A 27488-nucleotide genomic window follows, 5' to 3' on the forward strand; every position below is an offset into this window, starting at 1 on the left:
TGCTAAAAAGTATTGGCATCAAATTAGAAATGTATGTCAAGGCCAAACCCTCATCCTTGTGCGTCTGTGCGTGTACATATGCAGGTATTTTACATACTCTAGAGTCCCAACCCAGAAGTAGTAAGGCACAAGCTAAAACCTGAGCCCAGGAGTCAGAGTTATGATTATTTTTTTTGCCCTCCCCTATTTCTCCATCTCAACAAGGCCTTGGGCTTTCACATCCTGTTAAACATTATGGACAATGTTTCCATGAGAAAAGACATTATTACTTGCCTACTCCCACATCATATTTTGTATGAAGCATCATTTATACGAACCAATCAATCATCTTTCTTGAACAATTACAAGCTGCCTAGCCCTGTTCTAGGTATTTCTTGGGGATACAAAGGAAGAACAAAGAATGATCTCTACCTCACAACCCATCTGAGGAGAGAGTATATGAAACTTTACAGGACGCTAAAAGATGGTAGCTGAGTAGGAAGGCATGTGGGACATCAAAGGGCATAGCTGGAAAACAGCCTAGAGGGAGTTTTGTGAAGCAGAGGAAGCTTTCATGGGGCCTTGAAGTATAGGTAGGAGTAAGACAGGATCCAAAGAGCTAAAGAAACGGGATATTCTGACCTGAGCACAGCTACGTGGGATGTGAGGGTGGGGAAGCAGAGTATGAGTTTCCACGTGAGAAGGAGTTGGTAATAAGGAAGGGACACATCATGAGAGTTTGGAACACCAGAAAGAATTGTCGAGCAGAGAATTCTTATGGGTTATTGAGAGAAGGTCACTGAAGGGTACAAAGATGAAAATAAAAGTTTCACTTTCCAACTACTTGGAATCGATTTTAAAAGAGGGTGCAGGTAGGTAATGCACATTACATTAGTGTTATATACGGACAAGTGTCAAGTCTACTTTAGTTTCTCATTAGAGAATTGACTACAATATTTTTCCCTTTTTTCAATTAGCATAAACAAAAAAAAATGATGACAGCCAACCTTTAAAGTGACATAAAAAGATTCCTAAATGACATGAATGGTTTGAGAATCATTGGCTCCACTCTCATGTGTAATCAGTAAGGACAACACAAAGGTAACTTCTTTTACAGTCAGTGGCCAATGTTACTTGCACCAGACAAGAGGCAATAAACGAGAATTAGATTTGCTTTCCTGCCTTAAAACAAGACAGGCTCGTGAAAACCACACTGGTAGCAAGCAGGGTGACCAGCTTTTTAGAAAACCAACCCAAGGTGCAACCATACCAGACCCCACCACCCCCAACGTAATATATAATAAACAATTACATACATATGTAATTACTTTAACATAAAAATAATGAAAAATAGCTTTTTATTTGAAATTATATACTATTTACCTTTCAGTTACATAAATACTATTATTTGAACAAAAAGTAGGATTAGTTAAGAGTGGCAATTAATAGTAATTAATAATAGGACTAACTAAACAGATAACGTGCGAGAAAAATATAACAACACTTGTACAATGTTTCTGTCCTCTGATAATAGCAAGTTATTTTAACTCTTTTTAAACTCTTTACCAGACATTTAAATTTCGTAGGCTGTATGATTGAATATTTAAAAAATACATAGATATGAGATTTTTAAAGGGAGATTGAAAATATAATAGAAACAGATATTACCTATATTTAACAAAAGATAACAATGACATATTTTTTTCTCTCCCATGATACAGTATAGTATTTTCATTCTTTCTGTTTCCTTTTCCAATAATACCTCTCTGAACTGCCTGCAGCCTTTAGGACACCCTTCTTTTCCTTTCTGTGGTCGTAAAACTGAATATGGCCAAACATAAAATTCTGTTTGACTTGTGACTATGTTCTTATCAAGTCACATTACACTGTCTGGTGTCAGTCCATGTGGTGACATCAAGCTAAACACCCTGTCAACAAAAGCATTTCAGCACGGAACACTTTTGGAGTATACCTACTAGCAAAAGCAGGATTTTAGACTTGTAGAAATAAGTTTCCAGCTCTCCAGAAATGTTCCTCCACTTTGTATCTACATGCTCATTTTGACAGGCCAGCAATTTGTCAACCAGGTCTGTTGCATCTACAAATTCATCATAGAGACGGTCCATGTCCAATATGTCTATCGTTTTTAATATACTATGAAGCAGATTGGATGTCATCATAAGTTAAACTTCTTTTTCTCAGGGAAAATGGTTTTAAAGCACAGAGGTAATTCAAACTTGTGAATTCAGATCTTTTCTCAACTTCTGAAATCACAGTTGGACTCTAAGTAAGTTACAGTTTTAGTAAAGAAATTGAGAAAGACCTGTTTGACTTGGCTGTCCTCTGGTGTCATTTATTTTTTCCATTCAGAACCAGCCTTATTTCCAAAAAATGAATCTTCTTTTTTCCCTCTGTATGAGTCTTTGTCATATCCTACACATAACATCAAATAACTCAGGTGCAATTCTTTTGTAGGTTTCTTGCGGCCTCTTCATACATCATGAAAGAGTTTTGGAGAAACAGCATATAAATTTCTGTATTACTCTAATCCTTTTCTCCATTGTCATCCTCAACGTATTCCAAATAGAGAAGGACATTTTTCTTGCCCCATACTTTGAAAACATTATTTAGAGCAGGCCAACATTTTCACATCTTTTCTATGGCCAGCAATAATGACAGCCATTTTGTAGGCACATATCTAAAAAAGACTCTCTCTCTCCACTTCTATAAAGTAAAAAATCTCAAGTGCTTCTGCCTGTTTGGAGGAAGCTAAAAGTGACCAAAAACTTTCATTACGAAAGTTTCAATATCACAGGTGAGCAAACCACACCCCTTCTCAGCAGTGTTATAGACAGGGTTACAGATTATTTGGCAGATGAGACTGCTTCATCTTCTTTGGTAAGAAATTTAAGCACTGAAGGGAGTTCCCAATATTGACATTTGCACTGCCTGCCAATATGTAGATAGACAAGCAAAGTCTCCCTTGTATTTAGACAAGATAGCAGCAATCTTTTGTTTTATATTTTCTGAGGTTCATTAAAATCTTCATAGAAATCAAGAAGATAATTTGAAACTCATTTTTCAAGTCCAAATACTGAAGAGTTAGAAGAGACGTTATCTTGTTGCTGTAATTCAAGGAATCACTTGATATACTATGGAGAGTATAGTTGATGGTGGTCAGATCTGACAAAATGAACTCTATTCTGTAGGGAGTCAACACATGTGTAACTCAAAATTTCCCCTTTGTCCTCCCTATAGGACATTTTAACTGCAACCTATAAATTAGGAAATATAACTTTAATCATTTTTGTAGTGAAATCAAGGGAACAACATGATAATGCTGCTTGTTTGTGTGGTATGCCCAAGATAATTCAGCAGAGACTATTTTTGAGGAAGCATTGGTGTCTTCTTGGAAGATGAATAATCTTTTGACTGAATTAGGCGTACTGGTATGTTTCATCCCCAAATTTTGACATTCAGTCTCCCTATATGTTTTCACATCTTCTTCTCTACCATGCCCAATTCCAAATTCTTTTCTGCATATTGTGCAAGATGCTCTGTTTTGATTATTTATTTCCCCAATCTAGTTGTTTGATGTCATTATTTAACAGTCATTTAGCTTTCTTTTTCTAAAAAAATATCTACGTTATGCTGGCATTGGTATTAAAATCACCCTCATTTCCATTATCTGAACTCTTAGAAAATATGGTCACAATATTCACAATGTAAAAAATTAAACTAGCTCTATGTTGATAAAAAGCACAACAATTAATCCACAAAGTGAAAGACAGATAGATTGTGAACATTCATAATTACAATGGACTTAAGGTGTACACTTAAGTTGCATCAGTTGGAGTGAAACAATTATGGATGATTCGTTACTGTGAACTTCAAATTATGGTTGCCAACACAAGGGGGAAAAATAGCGACAGCAACTATGGAAGGTGGATAATCTATGCTGTATCTATTTGACACTAAAAAAAGCATCGCTTTCAGCACCTATATTTTGGGCTGCCATGTGGGTTTTATACTTTTCCCCGAACCTTTGGTATCCATCACCAAAAAGCAAGACTTTTTGTATCCTTGAGGTGGAATTCCTAGGATATGGTACTCTCAGTGCTAAAACCAGGACCATCTCAAGCTAGCAATTATTCATGCTTGAGGGATTCTAATGTCATTCAGCATAAATTATTGCAAAGTTTGAAACAGAAAAGAACCCTGAAGCCAATCATCTTATCAAGACACAATGAAACAATAGATGGAATAGGTTATCTACCCAGAAATGCATCTGAGAAGTTATGATCTGCATTTGAAAATGGGTTGTGTGCAGAAAAAGATGTCTATCTGAGAACTGACCAATTGGACTGCCCAAAGATGGAGACCTACTGGATGGCTCAAACTAACAGGACTGATCACTGTGACTTTAAAAAATGTAGGAGGAGGGGCCGGCCCAGTGGCTGAGTCATTAAGTTCACGCATGCCGCTTTGGTGGCCCAGAGTTTGCAGGTTCGGATCCTGGGCGCAGACTTATGCATCGCTCATCAAGCCATGGTGTGGTGGTATCCCACACAGAAGAACTAGAATGACCTAAGACTAGGATATACAACTATGTACTGGGAGAAAAAAATAAAAAGAGGAAGACTGGCAACAGATGTTAGCTCACGGCCAAACTTCCTCACCAAAAAAGAAAAAAAAAGGAGGCACAAAATCTGGTCCAAGTGAGAATAAGTCACTATGTCTTTCTTTACCTTTATACCTTGCCTCATCAAAGCTAAACTCTCAAATTCTCAAACAAATACCAGGACCTTACAAATCTTTATTCTAATGCGCTATACTATCTTTTTTATTTTTTGCTGTTTATTATAAGTAGGGAAACAAGTCTATTAGTGACTCTTTTTTTTCCCCCAGATGGCCAATGCTGATTCACTATTTCCAAAATAGATATATCTATTTTTATATCTAAATTTCAAAATAGAAATTCATTTCTATTTTCATCTGAAAACAAGCCCATTCCTATCACTAAGGAATTACATTTTTTTTTTTAAAGATTTTATTTTTTCCTTTTTCTCCCCAAAGCCCCCCGGTACATAGTTGTGTATTCTTCGTTGTGGGTTCTTCTAGTTGTGGCATGTGGGATGCTGCCTCAGCGTGGTCTGATGAGCAGTGCCATGTCCGCGCCCAGGATTCGAACCAACGAAACACTGGGCCGCCTGCAGCGGAGCGCGCGAACTTAACCACTCGGCCACGGGGCCAGCCCCAGAATTACATTTTTTATTTAGGGAAATGTTGGAGGAATGTATGAACATTCTTAGCTAAACCTAAGGGAAGCATCATCAGGGACCCTCCTTGTTCGTTCATCACGAAGGCTCTAAGTGGCATCTGGAGCAGCACTTCCCAAAATGCAAACGAAGAGACATTATGTTAATAAATGGTTTCATCAAATATATTGGAGAAACACCGGGTTTAAAAAGTGTCAAACAGGATTCTTTATTATAGATTCTACACATTCTTTAATAGGCTTAAGTGCAATGAGCCCCTTAAAAGCTGGAAATCTTGCATTTGTTTTCCAAATTTATTTGATCAGAAACTTTTAAAATTTTGTAGCACTTCTCTGAAGAAGTCTTCCACAAGTTTAGGGTACACTGATATAAATATCAAAAATTTTTAAATGGAACTCTGTTTTAAGTTCAGCTGAAGCCCCAATAGACAATAGGAACCCACTAGACCACATTCCAAGGTGAGATGCCAGATCACCCAAGCAGGACCTGCGATGGAGGTATCTAAAAACTGATTTTGCAACTCCTAGCTGATCACATCTCTCTATATTACAAAAAGATGCTGGACAGGCTATGAAAGGAGTTTGGATTTAGGAAGTGGGCATTTCTTTAAAAAGAATTTTTAGGGGCCGGCCTGGTGGCACAGCAGTTAAGTGCGCACATTGTGCTTCGGCAGCCCGGGGTTCGCCAGTTCGGATGCCAGGTGTGGACTTGGCACCGCTTGGCAAGCCATGCTGTGGCAGCCGTCCCACATATAAAGTAGAGGAAGATGGGCATGGATGTTAGCTCAGGGCCACTCTTCCTCAGCAAAAAGAGGAGGATTGGCAGCAAATGTTAGCTCAGGGCTAATCTCCCCCCCAAAAAAAAGAATTTTTAGGTTTGCCTGCAAGGCTTTACCACCATGGAGAAGGGTTAGAGATACTTCCCTCATCTCAGGCAAAGGAGAGGGAGTTCAATGGCCCACTTAGAGAGCTTGGTATGTGCCCCTTGCATTTACAGGGTCAGAGTGAACTGATTTCTGACTTAAGCCTAAAAAATTTAACAAGTGAAAGAAAGACTATGGGTGAAGCTGCTTGCTAGGTGGCTCAACAAAAGAGGCCTGATTCAAAGACATAACTCTGTTAGTAAGTCCAAGACCCACACGCCACAGAGAGGTGACGGCCAAGTGCAAGACAAAGCGCCCTGAGGCAGCCTTGGATCCTGCCTGGCAAGGAGGCCTTGGCAGAGAGAAGTCCCCACATGCCCAGGATTTGAAGGAGGAATTGTAAATGAACAGACTCAGGAGACGGATTTATTGTTATCAAAAGAACTGCAAGTGAGAGGACCCTGCTGTTGATGAAACAGCCCACAAGGACAAGGGCCAGGCTGAACATCTGACACTAGAGGAGCAAACCAGAGCCAGACTGGTATGATCCAAGCAAGTTTGATTCTGCCTCCTACTTCTCTTCCCTCTCCCCACCCAACTCACCTGGTATGTGGGAATGAGAAGACAAAAGAATAAAGGAAAAGGACGTTACTCAGCCCACCAAGGATGTATTACCTGTGGATGAATTTTAGAGTTTTCACTCTTACTGTAGACTTTTTGTATTTATAACTGAACCAAGACTGTCTTGAGACTCAGGTAACTAGTCAGAGTACTTACTATTATCTAAGAGTGAGCAGCAAGCTCTGCACCGAGATTTTATTCAAGGCCGAGGATGATCTAGCCCTACAGAGGGGACCTACAGAGGCAGTTGTGAGAAAAAAATAAGGTTGTGTTGCTCCCTACCATGTAACACTAAGCTAACATTTCGTTAAAAGCACCAATGTCTTCCCATAAAATACCTGAGGATGATCCTGTCCTTTTGTGACCCAGAGTCCTACTGCAAAGAGGAGGAAGGCAAACACCACCTTGTATTTTCATGGCACTTTCATGTCCAGCATCTCAACCGACACTCACAACCCTACAAAGTAGCTGGGTGGTTCTGATTGTTCCCATTTTACAGAGGAAAAAATTGAGGATCAAATCTGTGACTTGACTTACCTAAAGTCTAAAAGCACAGGCATGAGCAGATCCAAGTTTTGAAACTCTTGTCATCCAAACTCCTAGTTCAGTGCTTTCTCCAACATATATGTTATTTCCTTTAAGGGATGGGATGAGAGGTCACTTGCAAACACTAGAATCCATTTCTCTAACATGATTGGAAATGACTTCTCAGTGAATGAAACTGAAATAATTACAGCTGTTAAGTTTTTTAGATAGCAACATCAGCTTTGAAATGAAGTCAAGAGCAGCATAAAACAGTATGACCTCAGGCAGAGGAGATTAAACCATTTTTCCAGACTCCACCGCTTGCTTTTTATAGCTGGATGGATTTTGGTTTTCTTCCCTTAAATAATTTTAGGGAGAGGGTATCTTTGATTACACTAAAACAAAATCTTGTGTACAAGCAATTCCTTTGGCATAAAACACAGAGACTATTATCACTTATTTATTTATTTATTTTTACTGGCACAAAAACTAAGAAAAGTCTCAAGGTGCAAATGATCTGTAGTCTATTTAACACCATGGTTATTTTTATGAGACCTCATTATTGCTCTTTACCCTAAATTATAGGTACATTCTTGGCTCCCTTTCCCACTCTTCTGTAAGCCCCAGAATACTGTATTTTTTTCCTATTTCCAAATACTCTCCAATACTTCATCAGTCAAACATTCAACATCTCATAGATGATGTGTTGGACCAAGGCAAGGATCTGTGGAACGCAGGAGAAGTGCCAGATGTCTATCAGGATTATGAAGGAAAATTCTCAGGTTGCTACATTTCACAAAGATTGAGTTCTCTGGCTCCATGTTGGACTAGCATTTAAATGTCAAAGTTTCCATATTTTTACATTTTTACCTAGCTAGTTATGCCACAATTATAAAATGGCTATCTTTTTGCAAAGACTTACCACCTCTCTTTCCTCTTCCCAGTGCTCCTTTCCTAATCTTTCTCACCCCACTTTTGCCTCTGCCCCAGTAAGAGCCAAGCTCTTAAGGCACCTGATTCCTCCGACATGGAAAAATTCCCTGGGAATTTCCATATAAACAGACTTTGCTAAGTTGCTACAATTTGGAGTCAAAATTTCCCCAGCCTTATCAAAAGAGCAGCTTAAAGTAATAACAACCAGCCCTAGAATAGCAATAATAATCCCTTACATCTATAAATTATAGTTTTTAGACCATTCTAACTTAAGTAAAACGGTAAAGTGCTAAACAAATGTAAGATACTCTTTCTGTTATTATTGTAAACTTACCCCTTTCTTGAACTGTCAAAAATCCCACTTAAACTTTAAGGTTGAGTTTAGATACCAATGCAGTGAAATTGTCGCCCCACCCCCACAAGCAGAGCTAATTAACCCCTTCTTTGCACTCCCTCAGTCTTTGTTTCTACTACTCTAATAGCCTGTCTTATGCCTTCACTAAACTGCATAAAACACACATATCTTCACTAAACATTCCTTGAAGGGAAAATCTCTGCATCTCCATGTCCTGGTCCAGTTCCTAGGAACTGAAAAAGTGTTGTTGAATTTAGCCATCCACAACGCTATAAAGAAGGAATTCACGTTACCATTAATCTTTTTTTTTAAGACAAGGCAAACTGAGCCTCAAAAAGGTGAAGTGAAATTCCCAACGCCACAGAACTAGTTAACAGAGAATCAGAACTTGAATCTAGATAACCTAAGTTCTAGTGCCTGTGTGCTATTACACTCCCTGTCTTTGAGAACTCCTTTCATAGAATGTTCCCTGTAAGCTCAAAGCAACATAGCTATGGTCATTTTGTTTACCTAATCCAATTCTACCTTTTTTCATGGAAAGGAGTTGTTTATGCTAAGAAACTAAAAATAAAGAGAGCTAGGGGAGGGAAGAAGGGAAAAGAAAGGAAAAATGAAGGAAGGGAAGGAGGGAAAGGAGAGAAAACAAAAGAAGGAAGGGACAAAGTGAGCAAAAGCTTTCCATGTTATCAAATCACATTGTCAAACTGAATTTCAATCTGCCTTTCCAATTTTCTTCACCACCACTACCCCTCATTCATCCTATGCTCCAGTTAAACTAGTTTAGTTGTGGCTACATTGAGGATAAGGAATGAAAAAAAAATTGATTTGTATATTGATCTTGTATCCTGCAACATTGCTAAATTCACTTATTACTTCTAGCAGCTTTTTGTAGATTCCATTGTATTTTCTACACAGATAATCATTTCATCTGCAACTAAACAGTTTTTCTTCTTCCTTTCCAATCTGAATGGCTTCAACTTCTTTTTTTCTTGCATTACTGCACTGACTAAAACCTCCAGGACAATGCTGAGGAGAAGTAGCAAGCATGTATATGTACATTTTTTTAACAACAAAAATGACTGAGTATTTTTCTGGAATTGAATAAAGCCCATGGAACTTAAAGGTAAGAATCAGTCCCACCCTAAGGATATCCTGAAGGAGCTCTCTCTACGGGTAAGATAGAAAACCAGATAAGGCTGGCTAGATAAAGCCAGGACAGGTCCTTGAACAATAGAAACAACAGCAACAGCAGGAGCCTTATTACTTAAAGAGGGATTAATATGGGCCAGGCACTGTTGAAAGTTCCTGATATGTATTAACTCATCTGACTCTTCCATCTTATCCCCACTTTCCAGGAAGGGAATAAGAGACACAGGAAGATAAGTAACTTGTGTCTCCATGGCCTGTGTTCTTAAGTGCTAGACGAAATTGCCTTCGGTTACCATGTCTTCATTAACTGGTATTGAGTGTCCACTCTTTGCTAATTACTATGCCACTTTCAATTAATTTAATTACCGCAATTATCTTATTTCATAAATGAAGGAAGTGATGTTCAGAGAGTTTAAATGACCTGTCCAAGGGCACCCAACTAGCACAAGCCTCAAGCCAAGGTGTTCTGACTGCAAATTGAAGACTCTTTCCACCACCCTGATTCCTCTTTAAATAGCTACTATTTAAAAAAGGTACTTTGCAGTTTACAAAAATCATGATCACATTTATGCCTTAAATGTCACTTAAAGGAATTGAGATTTTATTCACTAGGCTAGAACTTTTGTCAGTTTTTGAGAGGAGAGAAAATGCGAAAGAGAAAATAGGTGTTTTGGGAAGGCTAGAGCAGCACTGTGCTAGAGAGATTGGCTGGGCAAGGCTGCAAGCACAGGTGCAGGAGGCTGTGCGTCTCTCAGGGGGTTCTACATTCACCTCTGAATCTGTGGGTCTTTCCCTCCAAACTCTTTTGCCAGTCAGGAGAAGTCCTGCTTTAAATAAGACTCCTGGAGAGAATTCCCAGAAGAGCAAAGATGATAAAAGTATTTCTTATGTCACTTCTTCTCCCTGCAGTTATCTTTCAGGAATATTTTTGTTAACTGAGAAGAGCACACCAAGGAACCATTATCACTGATACAAGGAGAAAACGGACAGTAGATTTCCTCAGCCATGTCCTGTCAGTGTCAACAATTTAACTAAACATATAATAGTCATAACCTCATCAGTGTTAAATTTTCTAGGTTTCTGGCACATATCTCTTCATCTCCCTCATTAAGTTTATAGAGTGTGCTTTGGTACATTTGCTCAGGATGAGGATTTCAGCTTCAATTGGCACATATTGGAGTCAAACAGGGGAATGATTTTTCTGCCTTAAGTCATTAGCAGAATAAGATATGAAATGATCCAATACCCAAAGCCAGGTACATGGCAAGTGATAGCAGATGGGTTTGACCCCATCCATCACAATCCTGCCCCATTCACCAGGAGTGGTTCCAACACAGGTAGGCCAACCAGCCCCAAAATATGAATAGTTCCTCTGTTTTCATCATCTCCTTTGCTCCATACCTTGCACCACTATTCCCTGTTCAGGGACTCCCCTCATTCTGATGGAGTCCCAAGGTCCTCTTTGTTACACCCCCACCAGGATCATTACTCCAAACAAATTCCCCAAATCCAAATCTATCCCAGTCCCCCTTCATTTTATCCCAATTTTAACATATTAGCATTCTGTGCTTAACCACTTCAGATGAAAATGGTTGTTAAAAAATCATTCAGGCAATTTTTTAAGTGATAGTAAGCTAGATATGACTTCTCTCCCAGGGGTGTCTGCATTTTAAAAAAGAGTACTCAGAGTCAGGAATGCCTTAATCTATAGAATAGGTTCAACTGTAGAGAGAGGGTACTGTGGAGCTTCAGGGTGGGGTCTCTTCTGTAGCCATCAACAAAGTCCTGTGCGAAACAGCTAACCCCAACAATACACTTAAACCTCAGTTTCCTTTTATCATACAGGGTTATAATACTCACCTCACAGGATTATTATAATATATATCCATATATATTAACCAACAAGTTGGCTAATCATTGTCATAAATCTCACAGAAAGCTATAAATTGCTACCAGAAGTGACATTTCTAACGAATTCTGTGCTTTGCCCTTCAAATAGGTAACCTGCTTGATCTACCTCCATGAGGTCTGAAGATGCGAAACAACCTGGGGAGTGAATCTGTCTGTCAGCCAGACAGGATTATAACTTCTACCTACACTACTTGCTGGGTCCAACTACAGATGAATTATCCTATCTCTAGTTTCTCAACTACCCACAAAATTACAGCTTCTATTTCTTGGGTGGGCTGAAGAGAAACCACCTCTAACACCAGCAGCAGAGGTCTTCTGGTACCTACTTACAAGTTGCCATACCAACACTGTGTGAACCAAGGTAGTATGTGGACCAAATCAAGGGCAACAAGATGCTCTTGGTCCTGAGACAAATAACTGAACCAAGACTCGATCCACGAAGAAAGATAAAATTTGCTGTTGTTTCACTTTGAACGAGAACTCCACTCCCAGCGATAACAAATTTTTATATTTTTATACAAAATGGATTTTCATAGACCTTCAAATGCTGCTGTCTTCTAATCGAGATATCAGGGCAGAGTCTATACTTTCTTTCACTACTTTTCATTCCTAGGGTCCTCAGACTTCTAGAAGCCTACTTGATTGTCTGTGAAAGTAGTAAATTCTAGGCATTCGAGGGACACGAAATTATGGGGAAATGAGGATCTTATCATTCCTAATCAAAGTGTCACAGAAGGATGGTACTGAAGAATATCCTGGGACATTCACTTTATTTTACTGAGCAGGGAACTGAGGCCTGAGTTTAAAGCCACATGCTGGAGTTACGAGGCAGATGTGAAATGTGGACTTGGGTCCAGCGTACTATGTATCCAATCTACCATATAGCATCCCTTCCCCTCTGCTGTGCATGCCAACAGCATCAATGCAACCAAGAGGTGCCCTTTCTTATAACTACCCTGTCTTGTCATTATGTCCTAGGAGTTAATGAATGTCTCATATTCCCAGTCACATTTTAACCTTCTTCCTCCCCTACCACAGGTCTTCTCATATTTCCTGCTCAGGTTTCAGCTCAGTGCTGTGAACTAAAAGGCCTTTTACTCAACACTTTTCCAATGACCAATAGAATGATGAATAAATGGCTGCTCAAGTACCTGTCACCAGCACTTCTCTGGTCTGTTAGCCAAGATGCCAATGTTCTTTGTCAACAGATACAACCACAATGACACTGGGGAAAATAGGGGTGTGGAAGACAGTTTCTGCAGTTAGCCAGCTCCGTCAGCCACCTGCGGTTTGTTCTGTGGCCCATGATCACATGAGCCAGAGACCATTGGCTGAGAGAGGCGAGAAGAGACCTCACCATGGGGAGGAATGCTGCCCTTTGCCAACTATCTCTGTGGTAGTGAACTCAACGACAGGATGCAGAGCACACAACTCTGGTTGAATACCAAATATCTGGGCTCAAAATCAGCAACCAAGTTATTCAAATCAAAGAAAATCTAATCAACAAATATTTTCAATGCCTACTATGTGCATCCAGACAGCTCTAGTTAGAAGAGAAGACATTTAAGTCCTATTCAACCCCCTAAATTCCACTGCTTTCTGTTGCAGATGCCTGGTATTTTATTATTCAAATATTTATGTTTTGAACAGAGCATCAGTTGGCATATGCTGATACACAGACAGAACTAATAGTTATGAATTATTTCTCCGGCACTTTAATGCTACTCTTGTAAAGCTCCCTAGAAGGAGGCTGAGGACAGTCTACCCCAAGCCTCCTACCATTTCTAAGACGACCATCCCTCTTGCTGTTTCCTGCTCTATCAGAATGCAGGGAAGCTAGGAGGGCCATGCTTCTTCTCATAGCTCCGGGAAAAGATTCAGGTGAGGACATCACCAGAGGCAACATCTTTCTGAAATCAATGTTTGGTTGCCTTAAGGCTTATAAGCACTCCATACCAAGAGGGAACCCTGTGTATAATTTGGCATCTGGGGTGCTCTGAGAACAAAGGATATGATATCCCCTTGTTTCTGGATATCCCAAAGTTAAAATGACATCTTGGCTGACAATCATGATTCTGCATTCTTCTATAAATCATGTTATTTCTGAAAGAACTTAAAGCAGGTGAATGAACATTCAGTTGCCTCATTTCTGGCATTTCTCCTATAAGGACTGCCAGGGCCTTTACTAACACTGCCACCAAGTATTGCAGCCATAAAATGAATATAGTCAAGGGATTTGCTTTTAGCTTGCTCTAGGCCATTTACTGTTTTCATTCTTCAGTGAGAAGAAACAGCCACTGAGGTGAGTGTGGGAGGACCTCTCCATATGTGATGGCAGCCTCTGATTTTTCAATGTCCCCTCGCTGTTGTCAAACAGGCTTGTACACATTTCAGTTATGATCATGCTTGTCTTTCTAGTTTTCACAATGGCCTCTAAGCTCCTCAGAATCCATGGGCTCTTCCAGAGGCCTCACACTCCCATGACACCAAGCACAAGGATCTGCACAATAATTATGATAAGGAGTTTACAGACAAGGAAAGAAGGAAGCACAAAGGCCAGGCTTGCTGGTAGTCTTCCTAAAGGGAGACTGGAAGTGAGAAAATCTGGAAATTTGGGTCTCCATACCCTAGGCATTGTGGGTCCCTCCTCAAGAATGTGAAATTGAAGACCCCTCAGTCATTTCTCCTTTAAACTTACCCTGCCCACTGGAGAGTTAGTCTCTGCAGCTAGTCTGCTCAATTACCACTGGGTTTTCTCACTGTCCCTGCTCAGCTACTCAAGAAAAAGCACATTAAGAGTGTTTTTCTCAGGAACTTTAGCTCTAAATCTCTGCTTCTTTTCCTAGGTATGTGAGTAGGCCTGGAAAACCTAGAGGAAAGTTTAAAATTCCCATATCCAGTGGCTAGGCTGTTCTAGACAGTGATTTGGATAACTCAGAAAAAGATGCCCCACTGGGCAGATGCACCTACAGACACATAGTTGATGAGTGGAGCCAGGACCAGATTTTGATCCTGCCAACTTACCCCATTGGTTTATGGAAATCTTGTAGTACTTTCTCACGTTTAAACCCAGAATCTGGATCAGGTTCTGAACGGTTTATCTCCTTCTCTTCTGAGCCCCACTCTGAGCCCCCTAGCTCTACAAAACCCTCCGGCTTTATTTAAGAAGAAAGATTCCAAGACAGCTTCACCAACAACAAAACTTCCAATGCAAAAGTCTAAGCTCCTTTTATACTCTTGATCCCACCTCAGCCCAGTAATGACCCCACAGAGGAGAAGAAGGTTGGAAGAGGGGTGGAGGGTATCCATACCTTCTCTTTTCTCTTTCTACATTCTGCTGATTTTTTTTGCTTGCACTCTCAACCTTGTTGGACCTTTCTCATTTGACTCTTTATTTCACCCGTTCTCCATTAACTGAACTTGTTTGTTACCAACTTTGCCCATCTGTGCCAAGATGGAAAGACAAAAATTCCAAAGCCAGTGTCTATACGCTCCCCAGGGAAAGTCTTCCATGGAATTTTGTAACCCAAAGATGACCCTGGCTTACATGCTGGAATTTCTTTACCATAGAAGAACTACTTCTGCAAAAAATTTTAAAGCTGTCATTTTCATTAAAAAAATAAGAAGATAAAAAACACACACACACAAGCCATTATTTGTAAAATACCTACAGATGATGAAGAGGAATGCATATCAATATATACACACGCATACAGATGAGTGAGTGAATACATGTGTATGTGTCTACCCATGGAGACAAGACAAATCTTTCAGATGAAAGTGGTTGAATACTAAGGAAAATGACAGGAATCAAGAATGATTCCAAATTTCTTCTAGCTTTTCCTTCCACCAGTTCCTTCAGATAAAAAAAATACAAAAGTTTCTCAGAATTCCATTTAAATTTGATACCTAAATTAGTTTCAAAAAGTAATCACATGGGTGGCAGAAATGCAGGGGTTACTAAGCAGGGGTCTCATTGTGGTATGAGAATGATTGCTAGCTAGAAAGGGGGATTTTCCTGTCCTCTTCTGGTATAGCTTTGCTAAATAAACTCTGACACCTCTGTGCCTCAGTGTTTGATATCTTAGATTTTTTCCAGGGTTTACTAGTGTTCTGTGGTTATATTATTTAAAAATTATGTGGATATTTGGAATAATGACTACCATGCCCATGACAACCATCACTGCCACCACCATTATCATCCTGACTTCTTCTCTATCTAGACCAATTTGAAATTGCCCAGCTATACTTGTACCTTAAGAAATGTACAAATAGTGGATTTCCTTATTTTTCAAGGACAAATATAGATAGAATTTTTAGTGACTTAACATGTCTGGGTGCTGCCAATTTCAAATTTCACAATGCCAAAGAGCCCAGTGCAAGACTGTCTCAAACTCTGATGATGGAAGACCCTTCTAATTAGGTTTCCAAAGCATCTGTCAAGGGGAATAATGGAAATTCCAAGAAAAACTTGATCTTCAGAGAGCTTAGGCTCTGATTATGGTCCTGAGTTTGGGCCAGGTTCAGACTTTTCAAATGCTGTTCCAAATACTCCCTAACCTCATAATTTGGGACTACATTCAATGCTTATTCAGTGTCCTTTCCTTTCATGACCAGCATGCATGCAGCTCTTTATACTGTACACAACTTATGAAGTTGGACATATCATTCCTCCACTACACAAAAAATTAGACCCAGTTCCTCAACCCAAAGATATCTTAGATAAGAAGGTCTTTTTTATTGTTATTTTTTTGGTGAGGAAGATCAGCCCTGATGAAAAGGAACATCTGTGCCAATCTTCCTTTTTTTTTTATTGTGGGACGCTGTCACAGCATGGTTTGATGAGTGTTGTGTGGTTCTGCACCCAGGATCCAAACCCGCAAACCCCAGGCTGCCAAAGCAGAGCTCGCAAACTTAACCACTATACTACCAGGCTGGCCATCTTTTCTTTTTTTCAATATAGAATGCTTCACAAATTTGCATGTCATCCTTGTGCAGGAGCCATTCTAATATTCTCTGTATCATTCCAATTTTAGTACATGTGCTGCCAAAGCAAGAATGAGAAGGGTTTTTTTTAGAAAGAGAATGGTAAGTGGTAAAAAAAAATCACAGGTTTGGAATCACAGGGACCAGCAATAACTTTAAATACTTATAATAAGAGAAGGTAGCATCTGAGAACTAAGCATATGTGTTATTTGTAGTGATTATCCTTTCCTTACCTCATAAGATACATTATTGGCACATAGATATACTCAATAAATATTTATTGAACTAAATTAATCCACTCTCATATTGAACAAATTTACTTTCACTTAAAGAAGGCTCCATAATCTCTTGGTAACTTGATACTGTGCTCCTTACAATTTCTTTAAGAGAGAGTTCTGGGTTCAGGATATTGGTGTCGTTGTCTCACCTCATCCATAAAGCCTTCCCTGACAACTCGAGTCTACTCTACTCTTATTTTTCTGACTCCCGTTGTACTCATTCCAGGTTCCACTCCCTCTGGCAAATACGAATATCTTATCTTGCCGTGTAAAATGTGTTTCATAAACACATCATCCTTCCTACGAGCCTATAAGTTCCTCAAGGGCAAAGGCCACAATTGCTATTTATTTTGCATGTCCCATTGCACACAACACAATATGGAACCCATACTAGCTTCTGAACAAGTACCTGTTAAATTGAGTTGAATTTTAAGAACAGGACTCCACTATCACTGATGATTTTGTTTCAGAGAATTACCAAAAGGCAGGATTGGTTGCATTCACCACTCATTTCACCCAAATTAAGTCCATTTGTCTCTACACTTGAAGTGCTAGTTAGGAAGCAGAGGATCAGAGAGCAGCTGCTTGCTTTCAACAAAGAGGAGATTGTATTTCAGCAATGGATTACAGGATTTCACATATTAGTCATTAGTGACTCTTGGCCAAACCCGTTGGTGTTATCAGAAATAAAAAGTAACCCTGAGATATGTCAAATATCAATTTCCAATTACTTTCCTGTGACACCTTTTTGCCACTTGGGAAAACTCCCAAGGGATCTGTTGCCCCTTATCAGCTCAGATCAGGCTTACCTTTCAAACAGGTAACGCTCAGCAGCACCCTGTTCAGCCTCAACATTACAATGTCCTCCTCTGACACTCAGATTCTCTTGTGAAGTCTTCAATATTGGCTTACACTGTCACTGGAGACCTGGCCCAAGTGTGGAAGGCCTCCTGATATTATACCCTAAACCATATGTGTTGGGGTGGGATGGGGATAACTCCAACACCTGTGGTGAGCTGTTGTCACTAAGGTTTCTCAAGCCTTAATTTTCACTGAGATGTTGAATGCAGCCACAAAGACTCATGCAGGACTTCTGCATCTTCAACTCCAGCCAATGGGACGAAAATAAGAGTGTCTCTAAAGGCTTAAATCTGATACTTGAAATATAGAGCAGCATTTCTACACTCCAGGTTACAGAAGGCAGGCCAGAGACTAAATGAAAAACTCTTTGGTATTACAGATGTTAAAACTGAGGATCTGCAAAAAACCAGAAATAACATGTCCTCTTTATTACAAAGTAATGGAACAGAATTTGGAAAAACCAGGAAACATCTCTGGGTTCATAAATCAGCCCAGTTGGAGGGAGATGCAAATGGCCAGCACCTGGAATAAACCTTCATCCAGAGCAGGAGAACAGCCTAAAGAATTGAACTTCGGGGCCAAGGCTCCAGACTGTGCACTGTGATTAATGACTTAAGTGAAAGGTCTCAGTTGAGGCTGAACAATTAACTTGTCTCTCCACATCTCAGAACTCTCCACAGCATAACTATGTCTTCCCTGATTGTTCATGTTTACCAAAATGCAAGCCAGTCTGCGAAGCTTTGAATGTGTCATCATCAGACTGTTTCTGACAATTGGGAGAGCTCTGGTGTTTGTCAGGACTACTTTCATCAAATCATCTATGTTGACTCTGCATGCATGTCTCAACCTTTCAGTTCCTTTTCAAGTTTAAGAACCTTCTTAAATGAGGCAATGGCATCAGCCTCGATCTGTCAAAGAAAAAAAAGTCTACAGCTCAGAGGATTGCAAATGGACAGCATATGGCCTGGCTCATTTCTGGTCATGCCCAAAAAAGTTCTTAGGGAATTGAATGTCTGTGAGATTAATGGTTCCCTCCTGTCCTGCCTTTATCCTCTAGAATAGGTTTCTCTAATCTCTTTCAGATTCTCTAAAGCATTTACATTAAACCAATCACTCCCCTGAACCTGTAGCTGAGCCTCTATGAGACTTACTAGAACCTAAGGAAGTCAAGCCTCTTTCCCTTTTTCCTGGAGGTGAATTTGTAGATGAGAAAGAAAGGGAGGTATCCCAGAACCTGATTTTGAATGTGGAAGTACCCAAGAGGATGTATCCAAGGAATCCACTTGCCTCATTTGACCTTATAAAACTGGTTCATTTGTGACAAATGGGTCTACCCAAAGTGGATATGGCCCTACACATGGTAGGTTTGGAAGGGTGCTGAGTGCCTTGCCTAAAAACATCACAGACCTACCACAGGAGCTGACCCTTCAACTCCCCTGTTGAATCCCATCCCATCCACAATCCCATCCACAACTACTTCTCTCCATGAAGGCATCCTGTCTCCAGAAGACATATCAAAACCAACAAGAATGACAACAATAATCGAAGCAGGAGCAACAACAAGAACATGTATTTTGCGCTTACTATAGGCCAGGAAGTCTTTGAAACACTTTACTTACATCAACTCACACAATCCTTACAACAACCCTACCAAGGTAGGTGTTAGTATTAACACTCATTTTACAGAGAGGGAGACACAGAGTAGTCAAGTAACTTGCCCAAGGTCACAAAGCCAGTAAGTGGCAAAGCCAGGATTCAACTTATGCAAACACAGGTCTCAGTCTTATGCCCTTAATACTATCCTAAACTGCTACTATGCTCTCTAGAGGTATTGGTCCCCACTCACCACTGCTAATGAGTTTAGAGAAGCAACCCTTCTAATATGGCACCTGCTTATCAGTCAGGCTTGGTGAATTCTGTTTCTATTACTCAATGTGTAACCTCAAACGAGTTTTGAGTCTCTAAGCCTTAGTTGTCCTTATTTGTAAAATCAGTATGATATGAAGACTTACCTCATAGGGTTTTTCTGAGGATTGGTGAGATAATGCATATACAGTGCCTAGAACACGGTAGGTGCATAATAATCATAGCAATGGTTATTACCAATCTGATTAGCTAATACTGACTAAAGGAGTTGGAGTAGATGAGGCAGAAACAATCACAACTTGGAATGTGGATATGAAAGGCAGATCAATGTGGTGACCCCAGAGAGACTAGGATACTAGGGTACTAAAAAGTACTAGTGAGGGATACCTACTTTCTTGGTCTGACCCAATTTATGCAGCCTCTAGGTTAGCTTATCTCCATGCAAGAAAAAAATTCTAATTTTAAAACTATACTACATCAAGAAAAAATGAACAGATGTCCAAGACTTTTCTAATCCTCCCTGAAATTCCTGGCGCAAAAGCAAGACAGCAATGAATCCTTCACGGCCTTGTTGCCCCTCCAGAGTCAAGCCTGGAGATGCATCCTCATTCTGCATTTCCCACATGCTCTTGCTGACCCCTGACACATTACATTCTTTGCATCAATAAGAACTGGCGCCAGAACACACTAAATTGCCTTTGACTACCTTTAACTGATCAAGTATTTTTTTATGATTCTTTCCTGTTGTACCATTTTTCACTTTTGACTTCATAATTCTCTGCTGACTTTAAATGAAGCTTTGCCAGACTATCCAAGGTAGCTTTTAATAGAGATTTAGGGGTTAGCTTGTCCTGTGGTTTGGATTCAGAGTCTACTCCAGCAACAAGGGGAAATTAACTAGGTGGTTTCATCTCAAGTGGCCATTTATACTTGGAATGGACAGAGAGTCTATCTTCTTCCAAGTCTTGTAATCATGACACTACAAAGGGATATTCAAGAAATAAAAAAAAAACTAGGTAGCAATCACTTCCACACCACAAAACCACTACCCAGTGTCCCTGCAAGCCCAGATGACTGGAATAATATAGAGACAGCAGTGGAATCACTTGCTGAGTGACAGGGAGGAATTTGACCACATTCTGTCCTATGCCAAAGACAACGCTTGTTCTCCTTAAGATGAGGAACTCAAATGACCTTATACCAGCTATGCCAGCCTGCCCCTTGATGCTCCTCCCTGCTTTATGTTACCCTTAGTCCCCATTGCATTTCGTCCAGACGAAACACTGGAAGCCAGCTGGCCCTCAGTCACTGGGAAACGTGACATGACTGGAATAGAAAATGAGTTAGATAAGAAGTCAGTCCCCAAAATTAACATTTCTTTTTTAGAGAAGAATAACTTTAAGTTAATTATTTCTTTAAATTATAAAATTGCTAACAGTAAGATTTAGGTTTTGTCTTGTTTTTCATTGTCATGTAATGCTTGCTTCATTACAAAGGAATAGATATAACATACGTAAAGTATTCAGAACAAATATTTTAAATATATCTGTATACCCCTTACCAAGCTTAGAAATAAATAAATCTCTTTGGTTGTTCCTATCAGATTAGATTTCTTTGCCTTCACCTATCATCAGTCATAAATGCAACCCTGAATTTTGAGTTGTTCATTCCCATGGTTTTCTTCATAGTTTTGTCACATATATAAGGATCCTATTAAAATAGTGCTTTAGAATCATTCATTCTTTCTCTCCAAATTTTGTAGATTCATCCATGTTGAACGTTACTCAACTTTATTTAATGAATTGTTTGGGTTGTTTCCAGGTTTTTGTTTTGTTTTGCTATTACAGACAATGCTATGAATATAGTTCATATTTATCTGAGCACATGCAATAATAGCTTTTCCTGAGTTAGTGTCCTGGAAGTAGAATTGCTGGAGCTTAGGATTTGCATATATTCAAATTCACTAGATAATAATGAATTTTTCCAAAGTAGATATACCAATTCCAACTCCCACCAAATAGCTTTTGCATTTCTGTTGCTCTGCAACTTCACCAGCACTTGATACTGTCAGATTTTTATATTTTGCTTAACCACTGAGTTCAGCAATATGCATCTCATGGTTTTAATTTACATTTTCACATTTAATTGCTTTTTATAGATAATCATTGAGCGATTTTGGGGTAGTTTGAAACAAAATTCTTTGTTCAAAATAAGTGAAATGCAGTGTTTTTATAGATTAGCTGTGATTCTTTGGCTACATAGAAAGATACTATGTACATAGACATATAGGAATTAACATATCTATATCTGCTACCCATACTTACAGCAGGAGAGGTAAGCTAGGGCCCATGGGCCAAATCTGGCTACCAGCTGCTTTTGTAAATAAAGTGTTATTGGAACACAGCCATGCCTATTTGCTTACATATTGCCTATAAATACTTTCACGCTACAATGACAGAGTTGAGTAGTCATAACAAAGACCATCTGACATGCAAAGCCTAAAATACTTATTATCCAGCCCTTTACAGTAAAAGCTTGCTGACCCATGACTGAGCATCTCCACCTGTAGGCACAGATACCTCACAGTCAACATGTCCCCTAGGATCTGTTCCTCCCAAATGACGCTCCTCAGAAAATGGCTCCACCTTCCACAAAAGTACTCAGGCCAAAAACCTGAGAGTCATCTCATGCTCTTCCCTCCTATTCACTATTTACAACCAACTAGTGGATACCATTCAAGTATTCAAGCTTCTCAACATCAATCCTGCAAAGTCCTCTTTCTATACCCATGCCTAGCCCTTTGTTCAAGCCTTACATTGACTTAGGCAATCCCTCACCCAATGATCAAGCCTTTGGTGTCCCCAAGTTTCACAGCACTTGTAACACTTCATTCCGTTTGTTTGAGTTCCTGTCTGCTTCTCCACGTAAACTGTAAATTCCTTAAGAGCAGGGACCCTTAACATCTCTGTACATAGTATGGTACCTTGCATAGCAAATCGTTTATAATAACTTAGCCTCCTGGAGGCTGCTTAGTCCTGGTCAGAAACCACTGAGAGCCTGACATAGCAAGACATTTGTGGCTGATATGCCACTAGTCAGCAGGGTTTGGAAATAGTTGGCTGCTCTCCTAAACCTCATGGCAGAGAGGACTTGGGAAAAGAGATTCCTTGTCATTATCATTTAATGCAGTGGTCCTCAAATTGTTGTGTGTTGAGGAATCAACAGAAGAGCTCATTAAAAATAACAGACACCAGGGTGTCACCCCAAGCCCATTGGAGCAGATTCCCTGGAAGTAAGCGCTCAAGCGTCTTTACCTTATGGATATTTCCTAGGAGATTCTTAGGTAGGCTTGAGATGCACATATCTAAGAATGACAGCTTTCTGAATCCATTCCCCTATTTCTACTCCACCCTACCACACTGCCTGTCATGAGTAACTAACACAGCATAGAACTCCCTGACTCCTTTGCTTGGGTACCAGAGCTTCCCTAAGCTTCTCCATCCTCCTCCAGTGGCCCAGAGGAAGCCTGATTTGAAGGGATAATTGTATTCTTTTCTTAGGGTTAAATTCTAATCTTCAATCTCTGTTTTCCATTGAATTGGTTGCATTACTGGTTAATGAAGGGGTCTACTCCCTACTCTGACCATCTTTACTGTTCAGCATACCTAAAATGAAGAATCTCCTGTTATATCCTAGTACCACTTGCTTGTAGGCACCATACTTTCTAGTATCTGCCTGAGGGAAGAGGCATGCAAACATTTGTACAATATATATATTATACAAATACTTGTTTTAATTTTTACTGCCTTCTTCATTTTCAACATTACATATCATTTAATATGTAAAAAGCAAATGTTAATAGAAGGGTTAGACCAACAACAATACCAATAAGATGCTGTTAATATTTATTAGAGATTTTTCTTATTAGACTTAATTTTTTCCTAAATTGCAAGTGACCCATTATCATTATGCTTGGTGGATAATATAATATAACAAAACAAAATTACCAGTCCATTTTACTCATGGAGAAAGTCTAAGGTTTCTTGGGTTTTACAACACCAAGCACAGTACAAATTCAAGGAATTTTTCCAGTGCTGCACTCGGTGATTTTTAGGGGTCTATTTTCCCCAGAGGCATGTAAGTACTAAAATTGCATTGGATTGCATTTCACTCTCAGCGGGTGAGAAAGTGCATAGTCAATGGGTTATTTGCCATTCTTTATTTCCATTGTATGCAGTCACATGGAGGTATCTCTCAGGTGGTTGTTGAAGTTTACTAGACACTTAGGAGCCATCTTGTGCTTTCACTAAATGGCATTTATAATCTATAACCGAAGGGGCTGTCTATGAAGCCACTGGTGCAGCACACTTAAATTCTGCTTGCGTTAATTCAGGTTACAGAGATCAGATCTTTCACTGAGATTCCAAGGGGGGCCGGGGAGGGGACTGCATTTTATACATATATATATTAGATATGTAAATATCTAAACAATATTTATCAGGGATAAAGGTCTTGGGATTACGTGAATTAATTAATAACAGGGGCCATGTAAAAATCATACCACTGAGTTTGCTACACCTTTATTCATCTGTAATAAAAGCACTAAAGTCTGTAAATGCAGTATTACTCTGCTTTCATTCAACTAGGTATTTCTAATTAACCACTATTTTCATGCTTCACTAGTATTCTCATAATTGATGCTCATAACAGGATTCTTGAAATCTGAAGAGCCAGAAGTGCTTTCTTGAATCATCAAGAAACAGATTAAAATGTATTCAGTGTAGTTATATCGTTAAGTGTGTTTTATTGGAGGGTAATATGGAAGAGAAGAAAGAACACAGCCTTCAGGGTTAGACCTGGTTTTGAATCTCACCAAGGACACTTATTAGCACTGGGACCTTGCGTAAACTACATAATATCTCTCTAAGCTTCAATTTCCTCATATATAAAATGGGGATAACAGCCAGCTTTAGGAGATATTTTCAAGATTAAATGAGACCACAAACATATGTAAAATCCCAGTATAGTGCCTGGCTCTAAAGAAATCACTCAATAAATAGTAGCTGCTAGTAGTGCTGATATCTTCCTTCCCATTCTCACTAAATCAGTAAGCTGTGCAATACATGCATGTACCTCTTTAGTTTTTTTTTTTTTCTGGATCTCTTTATTTACTAGAATATTTGATTCATATGACTACCCTATCCCACAACTGTGACAGACTACAGAAAGTTTACTGTGGATTCTCAATATTGGATTATTTAAATTTGAAGAAGAAAAGGAATATTTTCTAAGAAACTATTTCTTTATCACTGGCCTTCGGCAAACAAAGTTTCAAAGTCTTCAAAATGCTTACATATTACCCAAAGCCCCTTCCCTATTTGGCTCTTTTATTATTTTTGTTACTATTATTACATGAGCAAAATAATGGCATATTTTCATAAAAATTCAGAAACTGAAAAGGCTAGTTTTTTTTTCTTCTTCCTCTCCCCAAAGCCCCCCAGTGCATAGTTATATATTCTAATTGTAAGTCCTTCTAGTTCTGCTATGTGGGACGCCGCCTCAGCATGGCCTGATGGGCAGTACTAGGTCTGCACCCAGGATCCGAACCTGTGAAAGCCCGGGCCGCTGAAGCTGAGAGCACGAACTTAACCACTCGGCCATAGGGCCAACCCCAAACTAGTCTTTTTGAACCTCTTCTACTCTTTCCCCTCCAACCCAGGTGTCCCCCAGATGTAACCACTGTCAGGGGTTTTCTGTCCATCCTTCCAAAACTGTTTCTATGCATTTACACACATGTATGTGTGTGTGATTTTGTGCTTTTAAATACATAAAATCTATCATAGTGTACAAATGTCTTGTACTCAAATTGTTTTTTGCTCAAAAATGTGTCTTGGAGATCATTCTGCATTAGTATTTTATTTACGTTAACCTTTTTTAAACTGCTGCATAGTATTCAACATCATGATTTACCATACGTCAACCATTCCTTTCCTGAAGAGAATACAATTTCTCTTTGTATTTTTTTACTACTAGAAAACCACTGCTATGAACAACATTCTGCATACTTCCCTTTGGACATATGTAATTGTTAGGTTATAGGCATTATGAATTTTATTCTAGTCTTTTAAATTCAATTTGTTTATTTTTGAACATAGTTCAAAATTTTAAAGTAAACACAAGTGTACAGTGAACATTCTTTCTCCCACCTAGGTTTCCCACGTGCCTCATTCTCGCATCAAGAGGTAGTCACTATCACCGTCTGTCTTTCAGAGGTGTTTTTATAAACATAGATTCTTATCATTCTTACTTTATGTGTAAATAATAATATGCTTTACATATTGTTCTGCACCTTGTTTTACTCCCTTAACAATAAATACTGGATAGACACATATAACTACGTGGGGAACTTCGTAATTCTTTTGACAGAGATATACAGTATTCCAGAGATTGGATGTACCATAATTTATTTAACAATTTCTAATTGATAGATATTTGCCTATTTTCAATGTTTAGCTGGTACATCTGCTATACAATAAATATTATTGTATCTATGTCATTTTACACATATGCAAGTATTTCTAGGAGTATAGCTGCTGATCTATTTTTATACTGGGTTGTTGATCACCTTATAATCAATTTCTTCAGATATTAGAAATGTACATAATCTATCATCATAATATGATTTTCAAATATTTTTTAAGTTTACTATCTTTTGACTTTGCTTAAAGCCAAAAGTCTTTTTTTAATGTGTAACAGGTTTTTTTTTTTAAGTAAAATCAAGAATATTATTAATAAGGTTACATTTTTTTAAATTTTTATTTTTTATTGCAGTAACATTGGATTATAACATTATATAAGTTTCAGGTGTACATCGTAATATATTTTGAATTCTGTGTAGATTACATCATGTTCACCACCCAAAAATTAATTATAATCTATCACCTCATGTGAGCCTAATCCGATTTTTGCCCTCCCCTCTCCCTGCTTCCCCTGTGGTAACCACCAATCCAATCTCTATTGCTATGTGCTTGTTAGTCGTTGTTTTTATCTTCTACTTATGAGTGAGATCATATGGTATTTGACTTTCTCCCTCTGACTTATTTCACTTAATAAGGTTAGATTTTTTAATTTTTGTTTTTTAAATCGGGGCTTCTGAATTGTGATTTCTCTATTTTCTTTTAGAATTTTCAGGGTTTCTTTTTCGTAGCTATTTAAAATTTTAATCCATTTGTAATTTATCCTGCTGTCAGGTATGAGGTATAGATCCAATTTTTTTTCCCCAAATACCTAGTCATTTGCCCCAAGAACATATATGGAATAGTCTATCTTTTCCCCATCAGTTCAAAATACCACTTTATCATATACTAAATTCCCACATGTAATTGAGTCTAGTGCTGGACTTGCTTTTCTACTCCATTAGTCTGTTTGGTGATTGGTGGGCCAGTACCACACTGTTGTAACTATTGAGGGATTATAATATATTCGATATCCAGTAGGGCTAATTTCCCCTCACTATAATTCTTTTTCAGAGTGATCCTGGCTATTATTTTTGCTTATTTTCCCATCTGAATTTAGATTCATTTTTTCTAGTTTAAAAAGAAAAAAATCTTTGGTGGTCACATAGTTTCATAATGAATTTATATCTTCATAAAGAAGTCATTGACATATTCATTGTCCTGAATTTTCCTATAAAAGAATAAGGTATATCTGTTCATATCTTCAAGGATTCTTGTGTGCCCTTCTAGAGAGTTTTAAAATTTTCTTCATGAAGATACTATATATTTTTGTTAATGTGTTACTATAATATCCCAATTTATTATCTTTTATGTTGCCTTTGTAACTGGAGTCTTTTATTCAAAGTACTTTCTAACCGGTTTTTGTTT

At 38.8% G+C, this 27488-nt stretch overlaps 1 protein-coding gene and 1 non-coding gene across 3 annotated transcripts in view; both read right to left on the reverse strand.

The window, feature by feature from the left end:
- Positions 1 to 27488, reverse strand: part of LRMDA (leucine rich melanocyte differentiation associated) — a 1073572-nt gene that overhangs the window by 174520 nt on the left and 871564 nt on the right. The window lies entirely within an intron of this gene.
- LOC124236566 (U6 spliceosomal RNA) lies at positions 16568 to 16670 on the reverse strand. Its single transcript, XR_006887797.1, has one exon. It is a non-coding gene; the product is annotated as a U6 spliceosomal RNA (small nuclear RNA).

Source organism: Equus quagga, chromosome 2, assembly GCF_021613505.1.
Source record: "Equus quagga isolate Etosha38 chromosome 2, UCLA_HA_Equagga_1.0, whole genome shotgun sequence".
NCBI lineage: Eukaryota > Metazoa > Chordata > Mammalia > Perissodactyla > Equidae > Equus > Equus quagga.